Source organism: Aquila chrysaetos, chromosome 1 (genome assembly GCF_900496995.4).
Source record: "Aquila chrysaetos chrysaetos chromosome 1, bAquChr1.4, whole genome shotgun sequence".
Classification (NCBI taxonomy): domain Eukaryota; kingdom Metazoa; phylum Chordata; class Aves; order Accipitriformes; family Accipitridae; genus Aquila; species Aquila chrysaetos.
In genome coordinates this window covers 26,414,051-26,422,944 of record NC_044004.1, presented here as the reverse complement: position 1 = coordinate 26,422,944, position 8,894 = coordinate 26,414,051, and positions in this window count along the sequence as shown.

Here is an 8,894-nt window from a genome sequence, read left to right as displayed (position 1 = left end):
GTGTAGATGAAAGGCAGTTTGTGCCAAAAATATAAATAGCTGCTGAAAGAACATAACCTGTGTAAACATGCTGTAAAACTGCTGATACGAAGCTTGTGGAGCAGTGCTGTGCAGTTAGGCTGGGGAATCAATTTGTTTCTTTCCCATATGAAATGAAATTCAGTTAATTATCAACAGGGATGAAGGTAAGGAAGGGTGGCTCACAGAAGGCATTTTTTGAATACTATCTTCTTAAAAGCTTCGATCTTCCTTTTAGTTTGAGACAAGATTTTGGATAAGGGACTTCAGTGCATTATCAGTTTATATGAGAACTTGTGTTACTTAATTTTCACATTAAACACCTATTCTTCAGTTCTTAATCGGCTTTGGGTTTCCCAATACCAGTGCATGCAATCAGGCAGTAAGTTTCCATTGCGATTGTGATAAAGAAAATCAGACACCCAAACATTCTGAAATGTTTCCACCAGAACACCGCGGCTTGTCAGAGGTAGAAAAATAAATACCATTCGCAAATTATATTGATATAAATGTCTTTGGTGATCATCACCCATTTTAGGTCTGCTACAGATAGCAGCTGCTTAAAATGCAACTACTCTTTTCTGTTTTGTGCTGCAGACTAATCCAGATGTGAGGCCATCTGGCTAAGCAGTTTGCATTTTGGATAAAGAGCGCATCCATCTGTAAAATACTTCATAAACAACTTTTGAATCGAGTGAGTTCAGCAAAAGAACAAGACTATAGAATAAGAAACATGTTCTAACATGTCTTGATTTCCACCCGCTTCCCTCCACCACACTTCCTGGAGCATCTTGACCCAATAACTTCCCAAAAATCGTTGAATGTTAGATTTATTTTTGCTTCTTCCTTCTTTTCGGATTTTTTGAATAAAAATTCGAGACCTTTCTTAGGGATGCACATGCTTCATCCACTTGCTCCATGACTTCACTTCCTAGTGATCTGGAACTCCACAAAGAGACCTTCAGCTCCGCAACACGTAGGCAATTCCCAAGTTAGGTGTAATATTGCAGCCTGACATGTTTCTCTTGGTCCTTGCCTTTTTTTTTTTTCTTTCTTTCTTACTGCAGTTTTTCTGCTCCTTTTCACCTCTTCATGCTGTGCAATGAAGGGGAACATCTGGCTGTGAGAGAATATTGTTAATACATTAAAAAATACATTGCTTCTCCTTTTTTTTCAACTCAGTATGAGTCATTATGTGGAACTTTCAGAAACAAACACTTTGTTGTGGAAAATATTTATGGGGGTGGAGTGGAGAGTTGCAAATTATTTTTGCATTGAAAAGTTGACAGCAAAAAATGAAGTCTTAAACCTCAAATAACTAAGGGTTTATGACAAATTACATATAATAACATTATCCAGGGTTTTGTCATGTAAAGACGTGGGCCAGTTTACAATGAAAGGTCACGTTTGTCTCTTAATCCACTGATATCTGTCTCACTCGGAGATACCAGCAGGCTGCTGATGTTAGGAAGGGGTTTGAGATCGAGGAAGGAAGCTATTCCTGTCCCCTCTGCCTGATTTCCTTTTTGTTCTCAGATTCGCTCAGCTCTGATTTTGGTCTGCCTCAAATAGTATGGTATGTGCAACGCTCAGGAAGTAAACCATGACACTCTCGATACCCATTGTATTCAGCCCTACAGGCCTTTCTCCTGTCCTAGATGACCATTATATTATACAAAATAAAGCTAACTGTTGCTTAAGTCTAGGCACTGCACCAGAGATACAAACAACACACAAGAAGTGTGCTTATTTGGTTAAAGAAGAGCCTAATTTTTTTTTTGTTAACATTTTCAAAGGGAGGCAGGAAAAATGTGTGTGTTCAAGATGCCAGCTGTGTGTTGGGAAAACTGGGATGTGGCTATTTGCTTTCCCTCGGGTTCCTGGGCAGTACAGGGGAAATCTGGTAGGTTGCCCAGACCCATTTCAACCTGGAGGTGAAAGCACTCCCTTCCCTGGAATAGATACCTTGGAGAAAGGGAGCCTTCCTCACAGCGTGGCAGAGAGCATTGCTAAAGTCTCTAAAGTAGACTGGGCACAGCAACTTCTGCAGCATTACTCATTGTCAGAGAACTAAATCTGAAAGGGGAAATGAAAATGCAGTTTCACAAGCAGTTCCTACATGGATTTTGGTAAAACTCTCACACCATTAATTAGTTTGCCTTGATGAGTTTAGGCTCTGGTTCCTCAGCAAGCTAACGCAGTGGTTAGACACCCCTCAGTTTTGGTATTGCAGTGGCACAAACTGAGGCATGTGGTGATAAAACAGAATTCGAAACCTGGCATGAGGCAGGTTCTTGACACATCATGTGGGGAGGACTAGAGGTCTTCAGAGGGTGAGTCAAAGCCCTCCAGCATACTGAGGCTGGAGGATTTGGATAAAGAGTGCATCCATCTGTCTGCATCCATCTAACAGAGAAGCCTAAATGCGGGAGCATGCTTGAAATGCCACCCCCTCCCCACCGACCCTCCCGCCTCCCTCCTGAGTTACAGAACAAGTTACAAAGTTCAACCCTCGACTGAACTAACTCAGCTCTTGAGCCCCTTCCAGAGCCATTGCCTCTTCTAAGACATGCCAAAGGAGCCGACACAGCTCTGGAGCAGAGGGAGAAGTGGTGCGCTGCTAGTGGAGAGCTGCGGCCACAGCTGCAGGTCCCCACTGTTGTGGGCATGGGCTCCAGGCCAGCTAGGTACCACCTCCAGCCACCTTTTCCGCTGGTTGCCATCCCATGTGAGGGCCATCAGGAGGCAGAGGGGCAGCATGGGGCAGCCATAGCCTGGGCACTGCCGGCATATATAGCAGGTAGAGTTGGTCAAGGAGCACCTCCATCTGCCCTGCAAAAGCAGATCTGTCACCCCTGTAACACAGAAATGGAACTGCCTTCAGTGACAGGCTTGCCCTATGCTTTAGGTGGCCACAGAGCAGCTCTCCAGCTACACCTCCACCAGGGCATTTGGCCCCGGGCCACCTAGTTTCTGGGTGCAAACAGTGCTGAGATGGGCGCAAGGCACTGAGTGACTCAGACCTGGGCACACCTGAGCAGCACAGACCTCTCGGGCCCAAAACAGAGAAGCCCGAGTTCTGCAAATGATGACCAAACTTGGGTCTGGCGCTAACACTTGGGTGTGTGCATCTACGTTTGTCCAGCCTCTTTTCAAGACAGATACAGCTCCGTTCCATACATCAAACCCCTACACTTGTGCAGACAAGGCAGGCAGAGATTTCCCCACTTTCTGAGACTTAACTACAGAACTGCTCTTTAATACTTTTATATGTTTTCCCGCTGTGTATGGGTTACTGATTAGCTATTTCTCTGGGATATTCCTCTTGAGATCGGGTTGTCAGCAACGTACGCTGTGTGACAAAACTAACATTTACACGCCTGTTTTTTTTCTTGGTATCTGATGAGCAGAAACCGGTGTGCTAACTTCCTAGCCCAATTCCTCCCATGACGCCAGTACAGAACTGGCGGTCAGGACAATGTATGGGAAGTGCTTTCCTCCAGGGCAGTATGAAAACCTACTTCCCCTTTCTTGAAAGAGACATGTGCTTAGGAACTGCAATGAGGGTTACTTAATTCCCCCGCCTCTTGTTCTGAGACAGTCTAGCATAAAAGCAGTCACACCACTGAGAACAAATTCAATCTTCTTCCCCCAAATCAGGTACTAATTCCCAAAATACCCACCCGCCCTATTGAGGGAACAAGATTTCTTCCACGTTTGCCCACTGCTGCTTTTTGCTGGAGATCTTAGGAGATATTTGCAGCCCCAAGGAGCAGAGAGTGGCCATGCAGCCCCGGAGCTGGCAGGGAGAGGGCAAGAGCGGCCGGACAGGCAGGCTGCCTGCGGCAGGGAGGCGGTGGCCAGGGCTGCAGGGCAGGCAGAGGAGAGCCCCGGCTGGGGCTGGCAGGCCCCACTCAGGGGGTCTGAGGGGCAGCCCTCTCCTGCCGGCAAACACTTCCACACGCATAGCGTGCAAGCCCACATCTGTTTCTGTAAATTGCCTGACTTTTGCAATTTTCTCTCTCCCCAGGGACATTCACACTTCCTTCCCTCATCTGGATTTAATGCAAAAATAATCCCAGTGGCTTTGCTGAAACCGTGGAGGAGGCTCCAGTGGTTTTCTCTGTGAAATCACACCCAACCTGAGGCTACTCCATGGCTTCGGGGCCAGGTCAGCTTCCCGCACTCACCCCCTGGCCTTGCCCAAGCGTCAGAGCAGCCGAGGTGCTCCCCAGCACTGCTGCCCGGGCAAGAAAACGCTGACGGAGGCCAGAAGCGCTGAGGAAACGCTGGTTCCTCCTTTCAGGCTGCCTAGGAGGGCGAAGAGCTGAGCTCTGTCACAGCAGGGAAGTGCCGGAGGAAGCACCTTTTCTCACCAGCCCTGCCGCCAGGCAGCGCCAGGCCAGGCCCGCGGCCTGCCCGCCCCGCGGCTCCCCCTTGCCCGCCTCCCCAGCAGCCCCTCGAGTGCAGCGGCAGGGACACCGCAGCTCAGGGCAGCTCAGCTCCCAGGCCCGGGACAACCACCAGCAACGTGAAGGCCAAGCACACAGCTCTCCCCCCCGCCGCGGCAGCCTCCCGTGGCGAGCGGGACAGGGTGCTCCTCTCTTCCTTCTCCCCAGCAGCCGCTCCTGCCCTGGCCCCCTCTCCATTTGTGCACCTTCCCACCCCGCAGTGCTGCCCTGCCTCATTATTTCCGCAATCTGTACATTATTCTTGTCAGGCAAAGAAATGCCAGCACAGACTAGGCCTCCTGCCCCAGCAAAGTCAGAAGCTGTTCCTCTTGGCGTAATCAGCAAGGTGAAGGCAGCAGCTGTTTTTATTTTGAATGTGCTTTTCCCACTTCCTCCTGTTTTGAAGAAGGAGATGGGGATAGTCATACCGTGCAGTCCCAGGCTCCCCACTTCACCAGCCAGTTTCTCCTTTCTAGTCCGTGAACATGGAGATGTTTCCCCAGAAGGCTCAGAACAGGAGCCTGACGTAGGTGCCCCGAATTGCTCCCAAAGCGCTTTCTGGGGGAAACCCCCCTGCCAGCCAGGGTGCATCATCCCTCCAGGGATGTTCTGTTCTCTCTGCAGTATATCAAGATAGCCACTTTACATGGCTATCTTGATAAATGCTGAAAAGATGAAGTTCCCAGTCAGCCGTGGCTTGCCTGTATGGCACTGCAAGACAGTAAAAGGGGATAATCTGGAATGGCAAGAAGGACACACAGGTGAGAAAGACTACTTTTACCCTGACTTACGAGGTGGGAATCGGAAGCAATGCCTTGCGAGTTAGCCATTATGCAGAGTTCCCACAGCCTGTCTTGACAGGACTACCACTCCTCCATTTACAGACCAAATGGATTAAATTTGTGGCACAGGCAGAGGATTCCATTGCTTGCTCTCCTGTCCAGTGTGTACAACCAGCCATGGATGAGTAAGAAGGAGGAGGGTCCTGTTTCTCAAGATAACACAAAAATAATAATGATCCATGCAGCTGCTTACCAAGCTTGTAGAAAGACCCATCGTCATAGCAGCACTGCCACACTCAAACGTCCTACTGCCCAAAGAAAGTCACAGATACTACATCCTGATCACACAGAGGAAATGCATCAGCATTTAGTATTTTTACTGTTATTTTAGCACTCCCCAAGTCATGTTAGGTGTCTCCTGAGCCATATGAAAAAATGTTCCCTACTCACAAGGAGTACACCAATCTTGTTTTAGACCCAACGCCATGACAGAGGACACAAAACAGCTTAGGACGATAGGGAGGAAAGCAAGATGGTGGCTTTTATCCTGTGCTCCCCCTCAGTCCTTTCTGTTTCCGCAGCTCGAGTTAAAGATCACGCAGCACGACAGCACAAGGGTCTCAGGCCATGGGGACCTCTGGTGGCACTGGGGATACATGGCTGCCTTTTTCAAACCCTGAAGTGGCAGGGATTGCCTAAATGTCCGTCGTGGAATGGATGCCAAAAGCCCCATTTGTTCACCAAAAAGCTACCAAAACTGCACGTCCTCCCCACCCCACCCCCAAAGTCTGCAACACGGTTTTTGTCTCAGTCAAGAAAAAAATCTGTAGCATTCTTAAAATAGGAAAGCTACATAAATAAAGCTAAAAGAAAGCCCCAAACCTGAACACAGTGCAAAACAAGTCGCTCACAGGATGTTGAGCCCTATCTACTACATTTAATTCAGCAAGACCTCCAAATGGTGCATCCCAGCCACAGTCTGCTTTGGATGCTGGTTTGGATATAACAGCACTGCTCTGCTGGAGCTGGAGGAAATGGGCTGCCCCAGAAGTAGTGCCCCATCCATGCATGGTACCTTACTACATGGTCTCCTGGACACCTCTGCACTGCCCACCCACCACACACCACCTTTCCCTATCAGCTTTTGCAGATCCCTTCTAGTGTTTGTCACCCTCTCAGTTCACTGGCATGCCCCTACTCCAAGCCACCCTCCATCCTCCGGTATAAAGCCCCTCATGCTATAATAGGCCTTTCTCCTTCAACACAGCTGTCTCTTGATACTGGCCTGGATCCAGTAGCTGGCCTTCCCCAAAGATCTTTCAGGGCCTGTGCCTGCACCTGGCAACATGGCCCCTTAGATGTGGCCCATCTACATGCCTCCATAGATCTTCCCCACAAGGTTCTTACAGCTTACAGGGTATCTCCATGCCCTGTAGGGTTCCCTCACCATCTCCCCGATATATTTTCCATTGAGGTGTGGGAGAGAAAGGCTGCAGACCTGATTCAGCATTCCAAGGGCTCTCCAGCACTCAGGGACACAGGGCAGACTGGCCCAGGGGGTGGTAAAGACTCCTAGATCCTCTGAAGCTCCTAACTGTCATTCAGGACAAACACAGGCCCTGTTCATGGGACAGGCTCTCTGAGCACCTCCCATGCAGCACCTCCCAGCTCCATGCCGTGTAGAAACCACTCAGGCTATTGGAAAAGGGGAACTTTCTCTCTTGACCTATCCCACAGAATTAATGATGGCAACCAATGAGAAGGCCATTGCTAGCCCAGCCAAATGCAGAAAGTCAAGCAACATCAAGATGGTCCTTCCCCATGAGGGTTTTCAAGAAGACTCTGTGCCACCAGCAACACCCACAGTGGCATAGGACTTCACCAAACAGCACAATGTCTTTGTGTCAGTCTCCAGACTGATTTGTCCAAGCATTCAGACAACTAACCTACAAAAAACAACAGAGGGTAGCTAAAGGAAAAACCCCAACGTTATCATCTTCAAATCTGAGTGCAAAAATGAACTTGTCTTGCCCATCTTTAGCACAGAGCAGCAAGTACATTTTGGAAACAAAATCTACCCCACCCATCTGTAAAGAAGAAAAAGAAGTCACCAAAACAATCCTCCAAATACAGTATTCTCCCTCTGAGGAAGAAACGAACAGCACGTGATGTGTAATAACATCCTTTAGCACACATCATACAGAGAAACAACAGCTCTGGTAAGGGCACAGTAAAAGCTCCTGCCACCATCACCCTATGCCATTGGCAAGGGCACCACCTATTGTCAAGCTACCCAATGCATTCCACCAGCAGACAAAACCTTTGATTGTACTTTCATGATCTGGGCTGAAAATTTGTTTGCCTCAAGAAATATTTTTATTTTACCAAACTTCCAATTTTCAGCCTTAAAGTTCAAATAATTTCCATAAGTAAGGACAGACTAAAATATTCTACTTCTCATATTTAAATAGGGAGGACTCTCAGAAACCCCCTGAGCGCTGTCGAGGAGAAAATTCCCAGCTGCAAGCAGAGAGGAGCTCAGAGCCAGCCCAGCACACAGAGGAAATAAGGGCATGAACTGAAACAGAAGCTGGTCAATCAGGATAGACTGTTTTAGCAACGGTAGGAGTCAAGTAGCATCTCCACGTTGAAGAGCTGTCCTGCCTCCAAAGAGAACGCAAGTCTAGTAGCAGTACCTCCAGTTTAAAAACACAATTTTAAAGACTAATCCCCAAGCTGGACCTTGAGCCACACTGCCAGAACAGGGAGTCCTGTAAGCAAGGAGCACACATGCAAACAGACACCAATTCTGTGGTCTAATAGCTGTGGCTCAGAATCAGCCGTGTCAGATCTAAGCCAGCATCTGCCAAGCTTTCATGTGTTCCCAAAACCCATTTTCCCTGATCTCTTAACAGCTTACTAGTTAGGGCTTTGCTGTGCAAATGCACAAACCTGGCTTGTTTCTGCAGTCTATCCAAGCTACAAGGCAACGAAGTCATTCCTATGACTCTGCAACAGTTAACTTGGGTCAAAGCCATTTGTCCTGAACCTGAGCTAATAAAATAGGCTGGACTCTAGCCAGCACTTTGCTTTCAGGTGTCTTTCCACCCTTCCAGATCATGACACAGGAATATCTGCACAGAGCAGGCTTGGGAAAAGCCAGGCTTACTAGCTCTGAATCCACAATGATACAGCGATTGTGCTTCCTCAGGATCCGACCTGTCACTGCCCCTGACCTAAGCAGTCTTACTTAATGAGGTGTACCCAGAACGCTTCCCTCCTCCAAACTGTCATCTTTACAGTGGTCATACCTGCCCCTCCCCTTGACATACACCACTGCCCTCACTCTCCCACAAAATAAGCTAGGCCTGAACAGCATCTCTTCAGCTACTTCAGGCCAAAAAAAATCTGAAACTGTGACCCTCATTTTCAGTAATGTGAGCATTCAGTTCCCACTTGCAACACTTAAAATCAGGCCACAAATCTGTTCCTTTGAACACCTGCAGATGGTTGCTTCATCTCTCTACAGATGGTATCCTGAAGTCAAGGCAAGTGGCTTTCATGCAGAACTCCAAGACTACTATTTGACAAAATTTGATACAAGCTGAAATGTAGTCTTCCAAGGAAAGAGAGAAGGCTATAC